The sequence below is a fragment of the Schistocerca piceifrons genome, chromosome 1 (genome assembly GCF_021461385.2).
Source record: "Schistocerca piceifrons isolate TAMUIC-IGC-003096 chromosome 1, iqSchPice1.1, whole genome shotgun sequence".
In the NCBI taxonomy this organism is placed as follows: domain Eukaryota; kingdom Metazoa; phylum Arthropoda; class Insecta; order Orthoptera; family Acrididae; genus Schistocerca; species Schistocerca piceifrons.
This window is the reverse complement of record NC_060138.1, coordinates 1,026,581,932-1,026,599,777: the sequence shown is the minus strand read 5'-3', so window position 1 is coordinate 1,026,599,777 and position 17,846 is coordinate 1,026,581,932.

Genomic DNA, 17,846 nt, shown 5'->3' with positions numbered 1-17,846 from the left:
TATCAGGAGAAAGAAAACTGGCGTTCTACGGATGGGAGCGTGGAATGTCAGATCCCTTAATCGAGCAGGTAGGTTAGAAAATTTAAAAAGGGAAATAGATAGGTTAAAGTTATATATATTAGGAATTAGTGAAGTTCGCTGGCAGGAGGAACAAGACTTTTGGTCAGGCGAATGCAGGGTTATAAATACAAAATCAAATAGGAGTAATGCAGGAGTCGGTTTAATAATGAATAAAAAAGGAGGAGTGTGGGTAAGCTACTACAAACAGCATAGTGGACGCATTATCGTGGCCAAGATAGACACGAAGCCCACGCCTACTACAGTAGTACAAGTTTATATGCCAACTAGCTCTGCAGATGACGAAGAAATTGAAGAAATGTGTGATGAAATAAAAGAATTATTCAGATGGTGAAGGGAGACGAAAATTTAATAGTCATGGGTGACTGGAATTCGGTAGTAGGAAAAGGAAGAGAAGGAAACGTAGTAGGTGAATATGGATTGGGGCTAAGAAATGAAAGAGGAAGCCGCCTGATAGAATTTTCCACAGAGCACAACTTAATCATAGCTAACACTTGGTTCAAGAATCATAAAAGAAGGTTGTATACATGGAAGAAGCATGGAGATACTGACAGGTTTCAGATAGATTATATAATGGTAAGACAGAGATTTAGGAAACAGGTCTTAAATTGTAAGACATTTCCAGGGGCAGATGTAGACTCCGACCACAGTCTATTGGGTATGAACTGTAGATTAAAACTGAAGAAACTGCAAAAACGTGTGAATTTAAGGAGATGGGACCTGGATAAACTGACTGAACCAGGGGTTGTACAGAGTTTCAGGGAAAGCAGAAGGGAACAACTGACGGGAATGGGGGAAACGAATACAGTAGAAGAAGAACTGGTAGCTTTGAGAGATGAAGTAGTGAATGCAGCAGAGGATCTAGTAGGTAAAAAAACGAGGGCTAGTAGAAACCCTTGGGTAACAGAAGAAATATTGAATTTAATTGATGAAAGGAGAAATATATAAAAATGCAGTAAATGAAGTAGGCAAAAACGATTACAAACGTCTCAAAAATGAGATCGACAGGATGTGCAAAATGGCTATGCAGGGATGGCTAGAGGACAAATGTAAGGATGTAGAGGCTTATCTCACTAGGGCCAAGATAGATCCCGCCCACAGGAAAATTAAAGAGACCTTTGGAGAAAAGAGAACCACTTGTATGAATATCAAGAGCTCAGATGGAAACCCAGTTCTAAGCAATGAAGGGAAAGCAGAAAGGTGAAAGGAGTATAATGAGGCTCTATACAAGGGCGATGTACCTGCGGACAATATTATGGAAATGTAAGAGGATGTAGATGAAGATGAAATGGGAGATACGATACTGCATGAAGAGTTTGACAGAGCACTGAAAGACCTGAGTCTCAACAAGGCCCTAGGAGTAGACAACATTCCATTAGAACTAGTGACGGCCTTGAGAGAGCCAGTCCTGACAAAACTTTACCATCTGGTGCGCCAGATGTATGAGAGAGGCGAAATTCCCTCAGACTTCAAGAAGAATATAATAATTCCAATCCCAAAGAAAGCAGGTGCTGACGGATATGAAAGTTACCGAACTATCAGTTTAATAAGCCACACCTGCAAAATACTAACGCGAATTCCTTACAGACGAATGAAAAAACTGATAGAAGCCAACCTCGGGGAAGATCAGTTTGGATTCCGTAGATATGTTGGAACACGTGAGGCAATACTGACCCTACGACTTATCTTAGAAGAAAGAGTAAGGAAAGACAAACCTACGTTTCTAGCATTTGTAGACTCAGAGAAAGATTTTGACAATGTTGACTGGAATACTCTCTTTCAAATTCTAAAAGTGGCAGGAGTAAAATACAGGGAGCGAAAGGCTACTTACAATTTGTACAGAAACCAGATGGCAGTTATAAGAGTCGAGGGGCACGATCGTGAACATGTGGTTGGGAAGGGAGTGAGACAGGGTTGTAGCCTCTCCCCGTTGCTATTCAATCTGTATATTGAGCAAGCAGTAAAGGAAACAAAAGAAAAGTTAGGAGTAGGTATTAAAATCCATGGAGAACAAATAAAAACTTTGAGGTTCGCCGATGGCATTGTAATTCTGTCAGAGACAGCAAAGGACTTGGAAGAGCAGTTGAACGGAATGGACAGTGTCATGAAAGGAGGGTATAAGATGAACATCAATAAAATCAAAACGAGGATAATGGAATGTAGTCGAATTAAGTCGGGTGATGCTGAGGGAATTAGATTAGGAAATGAGACACTTAAAGTAGTAAAGGAGTTTTGCTATCTGCGGAGCAAAATTACTGATGATGGTCGAAGTAGAGAGGATATAAAATGGAGACTGGCAATGGCAAGGAAAGGCTTTCTAAAGAAGAGAAATTTGTTAACATCGAGTATAGATTTAAGTGTCAGGAAGTCGTTTCTGAAAGTATTTGTATGGAGTGTATCCATGTATGGAAGTGAAACATGGACGATAAATAGTTTGGACAAGAAGAGAATAGAAGCTTTCGAAATGTGGTGCTACAGAAGAATGCTGAAGATTAGATGGGTAGATCATGTAACTAATGAGGAGGTATTGAATAGGATTGGGGGGAAGAGGAGTTTGTGGCACAACTTGACCAAAAGAAGGAATCGGTTGGTAGGACATGGTCTGAGGCATCAAGGGATCACAAATTTAGTATTGGAGGGCAGCGTGGAGGGTAAAAGTCGTAGAGGGAGACCAAGAGATGAATACACTAAAGAGATTCAGAAGGATGTAGGTTGCAGTAAGTATTGTTAGATGAAGAAGCTTGCACAGGATAGAGTATCATGGAGAGCTGCATCAAACCAGTCTCAGGACTGAAGACCACAACAACAACAACTCCATTTGAATACGTGATGGGAAAAAAATATCTGGCAAAGACGACGTATTTCTCCCGGCAACCTGGGGATGGATTAGATTATGTATGGAACTACACAGACAATTTTTTACTCGATCAGCGTGTGATATTGGGACGGATGGGTAATTGATCATACTGTGCAATGTGCCCTCCACCAAGCGCTGTACACTCGCCTCCAGTGTATTGGTTTCACATGTGAGGTGTTCGTAGGCAATGGAGTTGCCTGCAAACGTGCGAGACGACCTGTGATGGAGTTGTTGTATGACTAGAACACAGCTAAATCTGTTGCACATTAATAGTATTAGAAATCCTGTGCAGTGCCATTGGAAGCGTTAACTGCCGTGAAACGTCTAGCAGTAAGCATCTAGAGCGAGCTGAAGTGGACCGCATACGTCGGGTCCATATTCATTTGCTGGAATCTTAATGAAAGTAACCCAAGCACTAAAAACTGAAGTCGATGAGCTAAAGTAGAAGAATATGTCAGGTCCAAATTCACCTTCATGGACCTTAACGGGGGGTGTGGTCCGCCCCAATAAGATGTGACGGTGTAGGAGGCGAGAGACGGCAAATCCCGTCGGTACATCACTGTTGCACTCCAATTCGGAACGAGTGTAAGAGGTACTAAGATTACTACTGTGGCGGGAGGAATCATTGACACTGATTTGGTCTTGCTTAAACTTGTTGCTTAATTGGATCTCAATGTACGATAGTTGTCTAAGTGTGTAAGTACTGGGTTTGCTTCTAAATAAATAACTAGCATTACGCATACGCGTGCTAAGCAAATGGATGTTCTCTGCTCTAGACGGAATACAGTATCTCCCTCTGCTTGCAGCAGCTTTCTGGATGTGTGAGGCTGTTGCACCAATGTAAGTGATTCAATGGACATCGTATTGGAAGCTCTGTGGTACTGTTAGATTCGTATTATGGAAATATGCTCCATTTTTTTTAAAAAAGGTGATATATTTCTCACGAAACTCCATGCTGCCAACGAAGAAACTGACACCATTACAACGTCGCATTTCTAGCGTAATAATCGTAGTAATACGATAAAGGAGATTAGGAGGCTTACAAGGGGATATTTATAGACAATCCTTTGATACTGACGTAGTCCACATATCCTCTGCATGTTTGTGAATTAAATCTTTTATGTTAGAGTGCCGTATTTCTCCTTGTCTCTACCTAGTCAGTGACGGATGGAGGGCAAGACAGCCTTCTAACTAATAGAACGGTGCTGTCGGAATGTGATGGGATTCGAGAGAATTGGCAGGGGTCTGTGACCTGGCGAAGGACATCTCTTACTCGCCGCGACCAGGCTCATTCAAAAGCTATATTTCTAAGATTGCAAGATTCGTGAGAATATGGGAGGCAAGCGACATTCTGACGAAAGCGGAGTTGAGAGGTAAACACTACACCACTTGATCTAAGTGTTTTGGACAAACATAGTTCAACCACTGGTATACGTCTCGAGAAGTGACTGCGTGGAAAAAATTAGAGGCTAATACGGAGGTTTCTACTAAGAGAGAATCTGCAGCAGAACTTCCGTCATTTGTTTTATCGATATATAAGAGACAACATTCTTCCGTGAGATTAAACGGTTCAAATGGCTGTGAGCACTATGGAACTTAATATCTGAGGTCATCAGTCCCCTAGAACTTAGAACTACTTAAACCTAACTAAATTAAGGACATCACACATATCCATGCCGAGGCAGGATTCGAACCTGCGACTGTAGCAGTCGCGCGGTTCTGTGAGTTTAGTGTGCCTATAAATGGATCGATGTATTAATAGGTAGACTAAATTTGCATCTACATCTATATGCACACTTAGCAATCCATCATACGGTTCGTCGCGAACGACACCCTGTGCATCTAGTATTCATTTGCTTTCCTTAATAGGAAAGGAAATGAAAAAATAGAGCGAGGGGGAAAAAAACTGTATGTATGAGCATAGATTTCTTGTGCCTTATCTTTGCGGCCCTTACATGGTATGCAGCAGCATAACATTTCTGCAGTCAGTTTCAAATGTTGATTCTCAATACTGTTCCTTGAAAAGAACATCGCCTGCCATTTGCGGATTCCCATTTTATTTACCTGGCGATTATAATCCGATTGCAGGAACAAAACATTATTCACCGTGCAAAGGAGCTCTCCTGATCAACTTAATTAATTAGTCAATCAATTTGATATCAGTGATTTGCTACCAGGTGGGTGAAAACGAGGGCAAGAATGCCACGGGTATGATTGACGACTGGTACGATAGTCAGGCGGTTATTACTTTACTTTTTCTTTCCTTGCGACGAAATCTTTTAACGAAATTGGAGAGATGGCCATCGTAATAAAATCAGCTATTTTACCGAATTTTTACAGTGACACGTAGTACTCACCTGATATTTACAACTCCTCTGTGCTGGTATTTGGTTACCTAAAGAGAATCGTAGGTGAAGAGGCATTTGACCACCATAAGAGAACTCGAAAGTGAGGAGGCATCCTATGACAGAAGTAGAGCATGTTCTTATCACCACGTCATGAGCCAAAAATAAGTTTAATCTTCTAGTCCAGTGATGCAGGACGTAACAGAAATAAGCTGATAAGAACGAATTTTTTTACCAGACATAAATTACTTTCAGGAAATACAGCCCATGCCACTCTCTAGTACAGGATTTTCACGCTAAAAACGATGCTTTAGCGATGTGAAAACGCATGTACGCTCCAGTTTCTTTTGTCTTCAAAAGCAATTCGCACAAAAGGCTGGAATCTACAACTCGTACAAGAAATTTGAGATGTATGGACAACATCTCCCTCTCGGACTGGGTAACACGGATTTCTTAAAAAAGGGAGAGTCAACATCCAAGCCACTCTGCTTATCTTGTAGTGTGTCACAGCCAGTGTCAGGTGTGGTCATGAGGCTTTGGTTGACCAGAAGCCGCTGCTTCACCTCGCACGACCGCCAGGTGGAAAGAAAGGCTCCAGCTGGTCGACTCTTCACAGCAGCCGCCCGAACAAATCCCTGTGGTAGCTTTCACAGTAGCCTCTGGATGGCTGAATAGGAACTAACAAGTAGACCGTCTCAGCGGCGACAGAAGCGGAACCATATGTTGCGCGTATTCTCCAATTTTTACGTGGAAATTTGAGAAGATTCAATACGGCAAGTGTTTGTGCTGGACGATTATTCCCGCATGTAAATTCATCGGTTGACGGTTGGGCCGTCATGGTGATAGTCACTCTTGCTTCTGAGCGTTTGGTATGGCTGGTGTGTCGATTCTTGGAGATTGGCATGTATCTGCCGGCTTGATCGACGCACATGCGTGGTTCTAGTACTTTCTCATATGGCGGGTCGCGGCTCCCGACTCCACAGTCGGCGGACAGCGAGTGCCTCACAATCGCGAGTGTATAAGATCGTAAGGTTTTTTTCGCTGCTATGTTTCGTGTAAGGTGGGAGCATTCACATGAAGGATGGTGCTTGTGTTCCCAAGCGAAAAGCATAAAAGGCCTTGGATATATTGAACACTACAGTCTATTTTAGGAGTTTTTCTTTTTAGATATTTAACTGTAGGATAACACCCACTGTAGTAGTGTGTTTGTTGCATAGTATTCTTGTGCAGGACATATAGCAATGCTTCATTTCTGGCTGTGTTATAAAGAATCAATGTCTTCTTTGGTGTATGAGGTGACTCTTTGATCACCTTAAAGTTTATCACCATAGTGTGTTGGAAAGAATCTGGCAGGTTGAATGTATGTCAGACACTGGATGTGGTCGCTTTAGGACAATACCCTCGAAAATAATTAAAGACACCATCTCACCTACCCACAGTCTGGTACAGGTGTATGAGGATTGAATGCTACATTCCCACCAATTTAAAACTCTCTGTGAACTACCTCAATTGAACCCTATGCAATAACCTGAGCCCTCTGGGGGAAGGAGCAGAAGCAACAGCGACTGCTGTGTGAGGATCATCATCATCAGCAAGAAGTCGGCTCTGCACCACCCACCTTGTGAATCTTTGCCCTCCAGGCACAGCTGCACACTTGGTCATTAGGACAAATGGAGGCTGCTCTAGAACTGTTTTCTCCCAATTCTGAGTGATACTGTAGACTATGGTACACAGCAACATGAACATGTACTCACCCATGTGCAATCAGGAAAAGTGGTGGGCAGGTGTGGAGGATAGTGATGTTGGCAGAGGGGGGAGGGGGGCAGTGTGGAAGCAGATGTTGGGCAGTCCTGCAGCTTGGCACAGACTGAGACTTTTCCCCATCAATTAACATGTTGACGAGGGCAGAGGAGGTCGGGGAAGGGAAGGGAGGGCTGGGGGTTTGCCAGTAGGGGGAAAAAAGGCTCATAACTGAACTGGCTAGGGGGACAGAAAATGAAGTAATCTTTTTACCAGAGAACTGAGGGTAACAGAAAATAAAGTTACCCTTTTCCCAGAGGACTGGGAGGAAATAGGGGCACAGGAAGGGCGAGAGTTTCTCAGAAGCAAAGGTTACCCCCAGGAGGTCATCAATTACCCACAGGGCATCATGAAGCACCTAGCAGAACAGTAGGTTAAGGGGGATGGGTTAATTGACCAGTTTAATTAATCAGCATATCGACATATCAAAAGTTCCCCAGAAACCAATTTGTTCCACTACCGTAGATGAAGACATACAGCAAGTGTACGAGGAATTCCTCGTTTGAAAATATATGAAAGTCTGATAATAGTGGGAACCCAAATGCGTTTGTAGGGGGAGAAGTAAAAAAAAAAAAAGATGGGAGAATATGGACTAGGTAGTACGAAAAGGGGAGTAGAAACGCTAACTGAGTTTTGCAATAAATTTTAGATGGTAATAGTAAGTACTCTGTCCAAGAATCACAAGATGAGGAAGTATACGTGGGAAAGGTCTAGAGAGGCACGGGAAGATTCTAGGTGAATTTCACCATGTGTAACTAGGCTGTTTAGGTTTTTTTATTGGTAACGCCACCTGTGTATGAAAATCACTGGCTGTGCTGTGTGCAGTCTGTGGCTAGTTTGCATTGTTGTCTGCCATTGTAGTGTTGGGCAGCGGCAGCTGGATGTGAACAGCGCGTAGCATTGCGCAGTTGGAGGTGAGCCGCCAGCAGTGGTGGATGTGGGGAGAGAGATGGCGGAGGTTTGTAATTTGTCATGAACTGCTATATTTATATATGATGATATCAAGGTAAATACATTGTTCGTTCTCTATTAATATCTTTCATTTGCTAACTATCCCTATCAGTAGTTAGTGCCTTCCATAGTTTGAATCTTTTATTTAGCTGGCAGTAGTGGCGCTCGCTGTATTGCAGTAGCTTGAGCAGCGAAGATTTTTGTGAGGTAAGTGATTTGTGAAAGGTATAGTTTAATGTTAGTCATGGCCATTCTTTTGTAGGAAATTTTGAAAGTCAGATTGCGTTGCGCTAACAAAATATTGTGTGTCAGGTTAAGCACAGTCATGTATAATTGTTCTAAGGGGAAGTCTCGTGTATAAATAGTTCTAAGGGGACGTTTCATATGGCGACCCTGCCAGGATACCTCACTGGAATCTTCTGATTTTTTTCTTGTAGTTTGTGTAATTAGTGTAGCTATTGTTTATTGCTAGCGCGTAATTATAGAGAGAATTTCCTTTGTAGTTGTAGTTTTTCATTGTTGTACAGTAAAACAGTTGTGGCATGCATGTAGATTGGCACCAAGTATTTCGCAGCTGCAATTAACTAGATATTATATTCAGTGCTATGTTAATGTGTTCTCTTATTTTTGATCTTCAAATTGTGTTTTTCTGTGTTATCGTGTGAAATATTGTGACAATAATGGCGTGTGAAAAACGTAACACTAGGCTCCAAAGTAAACTGAGAAATAATAGTGACGACGAGCGTAGCTTAGCAGCACCACTGTGTAATGAAGTAACAGACATTCAAAGTAGTAATTTGGTAATTGTGCATAGGGAAATGGAGCGGGCTGCAAACAATGGTGTAGACAGTGAAACAGGTAGTGAACAGGGAAGCATTATCGATCGATCGGTCGGGAACAGCTCGCCTCAGGAATCCGAAATGACAGGACACAATTTCACAAATACTGTAGATTCAGGTTTTGGATCCTCACCGTTTTCTCAAATAAGTCAAGACACATTTTCTGCTTGTCAAAATGTGAATGTTTCCGATGTAAATTCACTGCCGAAAAGCACTGAGGAACATGTTTCAGACACCAATGCATTGTTATTACAATTAATACAACAAATGGGACAAACACAGCAAAAGCTTCAAAAGTTAGACACAATGGAACAAAATCAGAGACAAACACAGCAAAAGCTTCAAAAGTTAGACAAAATGGAACAAAATCAGAGACAAACACAGCAAAAGCTTCAAAAGTTAGACACAATGGAACAAAATCTTAAAAAGTTAGACTCATTGGAGCAACCTCTTGAACGAACACGTGAGGATTTAACTACTGAGTTACATAACATTGAATCGAAATGTCAAAAAGTGTGTAATGACGTAAAAACACAAATTTGTGAGCATTTTCAGCCTATTTTTTCGCGGCATGAAAATGCATTACAGAATCACGAAGCAGCCATAAAAGAACTGCAAACTATTGTTCATGAAAATCATGAGACCTTGCAAACTAAAATGGACTCAGTTGCATCTACCGATTCGGTTACGCAACTTGCAAAAACTCAGGAAAACTTAAGGGACACAGTAGATACTCTGAAAATTGGTTCAGAAAGACACATGGAGGAAATTAGTTCATTATCAGAGAACGTAGCCGAACTTTCGGATCAGGTCACTAACTTATCTACGAAGGTAGATGATAATCTGAATGACACAAAACCGGTAGTCTTTAATGACACAGAAGAGTGCGAACAAATTAGGAAACTGAAACAAAATCTGAATCAAATTAATACGCAACACCAAAGAGAAATCCGGGAAGTACAAGAACAGCTGACACAGGTAATACAAGAATTACGTATTTCAGAGGACACTCGCGCTCCAACACGGGAAGAGGAACTTAGAAATACGCAAAAGCCACAAAATAATAACACAGGGCATTTCGGTAATTATGAAAGAAATTGGCAAGGTACACCGAATTTTGAGATGGAACCGCCGACACGACGTAACAATGACCGATATCCTACTCGCCGACACGATGATTTTGACTATAAGCTGTTCATTACTACACGTAAATTCAAAACGTTTAAGAATTCTGCCAAAGACATTCATCCACAAGCGTGGCTCCATCAATTCTCTCATTGTTTCCCTCCCAACTGGTCATTGGAGCACAGGTTAGAATTTATGTGTGGCTACTTAGAGAATGAACCAGCTGTAAGAATGCGATCGGTCATTCACGATTGCCACAGTGAAGGAGAATTTTACCATGCCTTCCTCTCAGCATATTGGTCTCAAGCCACACAAGACCGCGTAAAACATAACATCATAATGATGAAACATTTCGAACAATCTGAATTTTCCAGTCTTGTCAAATATTTTGAAGACATGTTGCACAAGAATCAGTACCTGTCAAACCCATACAGCCCCTCAGAACTCATCCGCATTTGCTTAATCAAACTTTGCTAACTATCCCTATCAGTAGTTAGTGCCTTCCATAGTTTGAATCTTTTATTTAGCTGGCAGTAGTGGCGCTCGCTGTATTGCAGTAGCTTGAGCAGCGAAGATTTTTGTGAGGTAAGTGATTTGTGAAAGGTATAGTTTAATGTTAGTCAGGGCCATTCTTTTGTAGGAAATTTTGAAAGTCAGATTGCGTTGCGCTAACAAAATATTGTGTGTCAGGTTAAGCACAGTCGTGTATAATTGTTCTAAGGGGAAGTCTCGTGTATAAATAGTTCTAAGGGGACGTTTCACATGGTAAGTTAGAGATTCTGAAATCAGAAGTTGATTTTTAAGGCCTACCGAGGAATACATATAAACTCACATTACAGTGAAGTAATGAAGAGTAGAATGAAGTTTAAGAGACTAGACGGAAAGAATCAATGTACACTACTGGCCATTAAAATTGCTACACCACTAAGATGACGTGCTACAGACACGAAATTCAACCGACAGGAAGAAGATGCTATGATATGCAAATGATTAGCTTTTCAGAGCATTCACATCAGGTTGGCGCCGGTGGCAACACCTACAACGTGCTGAAATGAGGAAAGTTTCCAACCGATTTCTCATACACAAACAGCAGTTGATCGGCGTTGCCTGATGAAACGTTGTTGTGATGCCTCGTGTAAGGAGGAGAAAAATGTACCATCACGTTTCCGAATTTGAAAAAAGGTCGGATTGTAGCCTATCGCGATTGCGGTTTATCGTATCGCGACGTTGCTGCTCGCGTTGATCGAGATCCAATGACTGTTACCAGAATATGGAATCGGTGGGTTCAGGAGCGTAATTCGGAACGCCGTGGTGGATCCCAACGGTCTCGTATCACTAGCAGTCGAGATGACAGGCATCTTATCCGCATGGCTGTAACGGATCGTGCAGCCACGTCTCGATCTCAGAGTCAGCAGATGGGGACGTTTGCAAGACAACAACCATCTGCACGAACAGTTCGACGACGTCTGCAGCAGCATGGACGATCAGCTCGGAGACCATGGCTGCGGTTACCCTTGACGCTGCATCACAGACAGGAGCGCCTGCGATGGTGTACTCAACGACGAACCTGGGTGCACGAATAGCAAAACGTCATTTTTTCGGATGAATCCAAGTTCTGCTTACAGCTTCATGATGGTCGCATCCATGTTTGGCGACATCGCGGTGATCGCACATTGGAAGCGTGTATTCGTCATCGCCATACTGGCGTATCACCCGGCGTGATGGTATGGAGTGCCATTGGTTACATGTCTCAGTCACCTCTTGTGTGTATTGACGGCACTTTGAACAGTGGACGTTACATTTCTGATGTGTTACGACCCGTTGCTCTACCCTTTATTCGATCCCTGAGAAACCCCACATTTCAGCAGGATAATGCACCACCGCGTGTTGCAGGTCCTGTACGGGACTTTCTGGATACAGAAAATGTTCGACTGCTGCCCTGGCCAGCACATTCTCCAAATCTCTCACCAATTGAAAACGTCTGTTCAATGGTAGCCGAGCAACTGGCTCGTCACAATACGCCAGGTACTACTCTTGATGAACTGTGGTATCGTGTTGAAGCTGCATGGGCAGCTGTACCTGTACACGCCATCCAAGCTCTGTTCGACTCAATGCCCAGGTGTATCAAGGCCGTTATTACGTCCAGAGGTGGGTTGTTCTGGGTACTGATTTCTCAGGATCTATGCACCCAAATTGCGTGAAAATGTAATCACATGTCACTTCTAGTATAATATATGTGTCCAATGAATACTCGTTTATCAACTGCATTTCTTCTTGGTGTAGCAATTTTAATGGCCAGTAGTGTAGAATGAAGTGGTGTAATGAGATGCATTTGGATAGTGTGATAAGGAATACCAGAGCAGAATAGTTGAAGAGAAGTGATGTCTCTAAAAAGTGCAACCACTGGAGTTGGTAAGACAAACATAGATATTTGGAATGTAATTCTGCTTCATAGATGAGGTAATTCAATTGATCGACGAAAGAACGAAGTACAAATAGATTAAAGAAAACACAGGATTGAAACCATAAATAACTTAGGATTGAATTAAATAGGAAGTGCAGGAAAGCCAATGCGAAATGGCAGCAGGAAAAATGTGAAGATCAGAAATAGAAATGATCATTGGAAGGACTGACTCAGCGTATAGAAAAGTTGAAATAACTCTCTGTGAAATTTAAATGTAGGGCGGCAACGTTAAGAATGCAAAGGGAATACCACTTCTAAAAGCAGAGGAGAGAGTGGACGGATGGAACAGTACATTGAAGAGCTATATGAGAGGGAGGAATTGTCCAATGTGACAGAAGAAGAAATAGGGAATAAGAATTGTTAGGAATCCAGCATTAGAGTCACAATTGAAAAGGGGTTTGGAAGGCTTAAGATCAAATAAGGCACAAAGGATAGGTAACATTCCATCGGAAATTCTAAAATAACTGCGGTGCAGAATCTATGAGACTGGAGGAATAACATCAGACTTTGTGAAAAGTACCATACACACTGTTCGAGGATACCAAGAGCAGCAAGTACGAGAACTATTACATGATCATCTTAGCAGCCCATGCATCCTAGTTGCTGACAAGAATAACGCACAGAATAAAACTGATGATCAGTTTAACGACGATCAGCTTGACGTTAGGAAAGGTAAAGGCACCAGAGAAGCAGTCCCGGCATTGCGCTTGATAATGGAAGCAAGCCTGTAGAAAAATCATGACACCGTCATATGATTTATGGACCTAGTATCAAATATAGGCCTAGTGTCAAGTATAGGCCTTAATTTGGGGAAGAAACTGTTGAAGACGAACATTACGGCAAAAGAATTGTTTCGTAGTGAATCATGGAGTGTGGTAAAACTGAAAAAAAGACCGATATTTGAGATAGGATGCTACAGAAGAATTTGGCAAATCAGGTGAACTGATAAGGTAAAGAATGAGGAAGTTCGCCGTAGAAACAGCGAGAAAAGGAATATATAGAAAACACTGACAAGGAAAGGGACAAGATGTTAGGAGCTATGTCAAGATATTAGGAATAGTTCCATTGTACCACAGGGAGCTGCAGAGGGTAAAGACTACAGCGGAAGATAGAGATTTGGGATACAAACAACAAAGAATTGAGGGCTTTGGGTTCAGATGCTACTTTGAGATGACGGGCTTGGCGCTTGACGGGAATTCGTGGCGGGCCACGTCAAACCAGTCTGGAACTGATGACTGAGAAAAGAAATTAAAAGTTATGACTACTTTTTGTACATCCCAGTTCTTCGCAAACGATTCCCTGCATTGCAAAATTGGAAGGTCAAATGAGTATCGTTAAGGAATACCAGAGAAATCCACAGTTCGTCCGAAAAGGACACACGTAATTTTTAGCAGTAGCAGTCAGTAAGCTGTAGGCGTATGGTGGATACTTGAGTCCTGAGAAGCAGTTTGAATCACAGCATCCACCTGGAGTGACCGCGTGAAAGCGCTGAAGGCAAGGCGCCACATTAACAGAGTCTGTGGTAGGCTTCGCTATATACGAGGGCTATCGTGCAAGTGAGGAACGATAGGTTGCGAAATGGAAACCACAGTGAAAATAAAAACAGTTTTATTTGCAACAGTTAGCTAAAACTTCCAGCTACCTATCTCCACAGTCGCCGATCCGACTTAGACGTTTTTCCAATACCCTCGTTATAGAAGGCAGCGGTCAGTGCTTTACGCCAATTCTCTACGCTGGCCTACAGTCATTGTCTGTGTCAAAATGTTGTCTTCATAGCCAGCGGCTCATGTGAGCAGAGATGAAACTCAGAGGGAGACAATTACGGGCTGTATTGGGGTAATCAAACATTTCCAATCGAAAACGACGCACGAGTATCTTCATTGCCCCTGCAGAATGCATCTGAGAACTGCCTTGAAGAAGAAACCGCACGACAGTTATGTAATGTTGGTTGCATAGCTTCAGGCGAAATTTCTGACCATGCCCTCGTACTTGGTGGGAGACACTATTGTTCTAGGCATCTTTATGTGCTCTCTGTGTGCTCAGAACCAAATAGAACGACGTAACGCGATCGACGGGCATACTAGAGACACTGCCCAACACACCTGCGCAAAACTTCATCGGATGTTCACTGTGGTTTCCATTTAGAGACCGATCGTTCCTACTTTCCGAATAACCCTCGTATATCACTTTTTGCTGAGGGCACAGACTTTTTGTCAATAGCCATATTGAAGATACAACAATAATTTCCTTCAGTTGCTGATAATAAGTAACTGTTATCAAGAGAGATTTATCACAGTGTTCTCCACTTTTTCTTTTTCTGCTTTGATACGGCCCATCATTAGTTCCTCTTCTGGGCAAAACTCTTCACTTGAGAGAAGTATATGGACCAAATGTCCTCAGTTATTTGTTGGATATATTCTAATAGCTGCCTTTTCTTACAGTTTCTAGGCTCAACAGCTTTGAGTCCCACGAAAGTTATTCGTTGATGTAAAGCACGCTGTAGTAACACGTGTCATATCATTCTGTCCCTTATTCTTGAAAGTATCAGAAGTTCAAATATTTTACTAAATTTCGTGCTACTACACTTGTAGTGCGGAGCCACGCCCCATTTGGGTGTCGTGGCTATTGCGTGGTGTATTGGCTTAGTCAGTTACTGATCAGGAAGTCAGCCCTGACGTCTGCGGACAAGAAAGTCTCAGCGGCCCGAAAATCTGCCGAATTCTTGAAGAAGATGACGACAACCTCCAGGAGGCGATCTCGCCGCTCCGAGCGAATGTGCTTGGCTCCAGTATGTCCGCGTCAGCATAGAAGGATGACCGGCTGAACCACCCCTGTGACGATCTGCTGTCACTAGGCAAGAATCTATCCATTGCAGGAGAAGCCTGGAGGCTGCCCAATAGTAGACAGCTGCCGAGTCCCGCTTTATGCTGCCTATGGCTTTTTCGGTTGTTGAGGCTGAGCTGCTATTTTCAACAGTAACTCCCAAAAAATAGTGACGGTGCTACACAACGTTTTTGACATGTTGCCCTCCTCGTCGATTCTGTGGAGAACCTCCTCATTTCTTACCACAATACACACCCGTACAGTGCTGTGCTCCAAATGTACATTCTCAGAAATTTCTTCCTTGAAGCAAGGCCGACATTCGGCACTAGTGCTCTTATTTTGGCCGTCAAGGGTCCCTTTATGTGAGGTAGTCTGTTTTTATGGTCTCCTGTTTTGTCCAGTATGTATTATTTTGTCTCCGATTTTGATGTTAAGATATCGTGAGTCTCGTTTCTGCTACTCGTCAGTCCTTCCGTCTTTCTTCGGTTCGCTGGCACTCCATAGTGTGTGCTCATTAGACAGTCCATTGCATTCAGCAGGTCCGGCAGTTCTTCGGACTGAGTACAGCAATGTCATCAGCGAATTTTGTCATTGATACCCTTTCACACTGGACTGTATCCCGTCTCACGATACTTTCGTTTGTCTCCGTCATTTACATCCTCGATGTATAGATTGAACAGTATGGTTGACAGACCACAGCCAGGCGTTAAACCATTGTTATTCCAAGTGCTTCATTCTTGGTCTTCCGTTCTTGTATTTTCCTCTTAGTTCTTGTACAGATTGCTCAGTACCCGCTTTTCCTGTACGTTACATCTATTTCTCTAAAATTATCGGCAGTACTGCACAACTTTACACTCCGCAACGTATTTTGTACGTAGACGTCGTGTTGAAATCGTAAACTTGACATGCAAATAGAATTCGGGTGGGTAATCCATATTAACCAGCTAGGACATTGAAATTAGTTAGTTTCCTGTTGAATAGATAATGTACATGATAAATCTCCAGATGAAATTCAGTAATTCCTACCCATCATCTTTTACACAGTGCAGCAACAAAAATTATTCTACAAAATAGCAGCAGTTGTCAAAGAGAAACTTTACTAATTTCTTTCAAAGTTTACTTTGATATGTGTCAGATATCTTATATAACTAGGTAAAATATCAAAACAGTTTGGCGCAGAACTGTGCAACCTTTTTTTCGGTACTAAAGACGACTTTGATGTGAAGCAGAGAATGCTATTTTCCCAGCAGAGATGGTAATTATCTACATCTCTGTTCCTTTCGAATCGCAATGGATTAGTTACAACAAGCTTTATTAGGGAATACATTGGAGAAATAGTCATAATGCCCGACTCTTAATGAGATGTCTACAAGATTATTGTGGGTGTGCACCACATATTACCTCTTACAGCACGTTTTTGAGGAATGAAGAGTTCCTTTCTTAAAGATGAGTTACCCCAGGATATAATTCTGTATGACATCATTCAATGAAAATATGTAAAATATTCCAACCTTCTGATATGTTTCTCCGCTAGACTTGCAGTGTTTCTAAATGCAGAAGTGGCTGAACTAAGTCGTTTTAGGAGCTCAATTTTTCTCCATTTTAAATGCTCATCAGTGTGAACACCCAAGAATTTTGAATTTTCCGCTCTGCTTATTACTTACTCACCATATGATATACTCATATTTGGTGTAGTACCCTTAGGTGTACAGAACTGAATACGTTATGTCTCTCTAAAATTGAGAGTGAGACCATTCGTTGAGAACCAGTCAATGATACCTTTAAGAACATTATTTACTATTTCTTCAGTATGCCATTTATCTTCGTTTTATACAGGAGAATACTGTAACTGACACATTCAGATGCTTTAGATAGGTCGCAGAAAATACCCGCCGACTCCTTTCTTTTATTGCTTGTAAAATCTTGTGAGTGAACTTGTAAACGGCATTCTCAGGAAAGCAAAGCCTCTTAAATCGAAACTGTGACTGGCTGAGGATATTATTGTTGCTAAGGTGAGATACTATTCTATAATACATCACCTTCTCAAAAATATTGGAACATGGTCTCAGTAGAGAATCAAGTCGGTATTTATTGACATCTCTCTTATGACTTTCCTTAAAAAGGGATTTAACAACAACATATTTCAATCTAACATTAAAAAGTCTTGAGTTTGTGATAGATTATATAATTCAGATAAGCCAGGTCTTATTATATGGAAACCAGTCTTTAGTGCTCTATTGGAAGTACTATCAAAATCAAATGAGCTTTTATTTTTTAGAGAATGTATAGTTTTCTTAATTTCGGAAGGAGAAGTTGTTGATACACTGGTCTAATTGAATTCTATGAAAGTTGCTCTTTCAACATATTGCTGTGATTTTTCTCTTGAACTGTTGACCCTATACTTTCTATTATATTTATGAAATGGTTATTAAATATATTTGCTACCTGTAACTTATCATTTGTAGCCCTTCCATTCAGATTAATAGTGAAGTTATCCTGTTCTGAGGTATTTGTCCTGTCTCTCGTTTCACTATATTCCATGTAGCCTTAAGACCGTTGTGGGA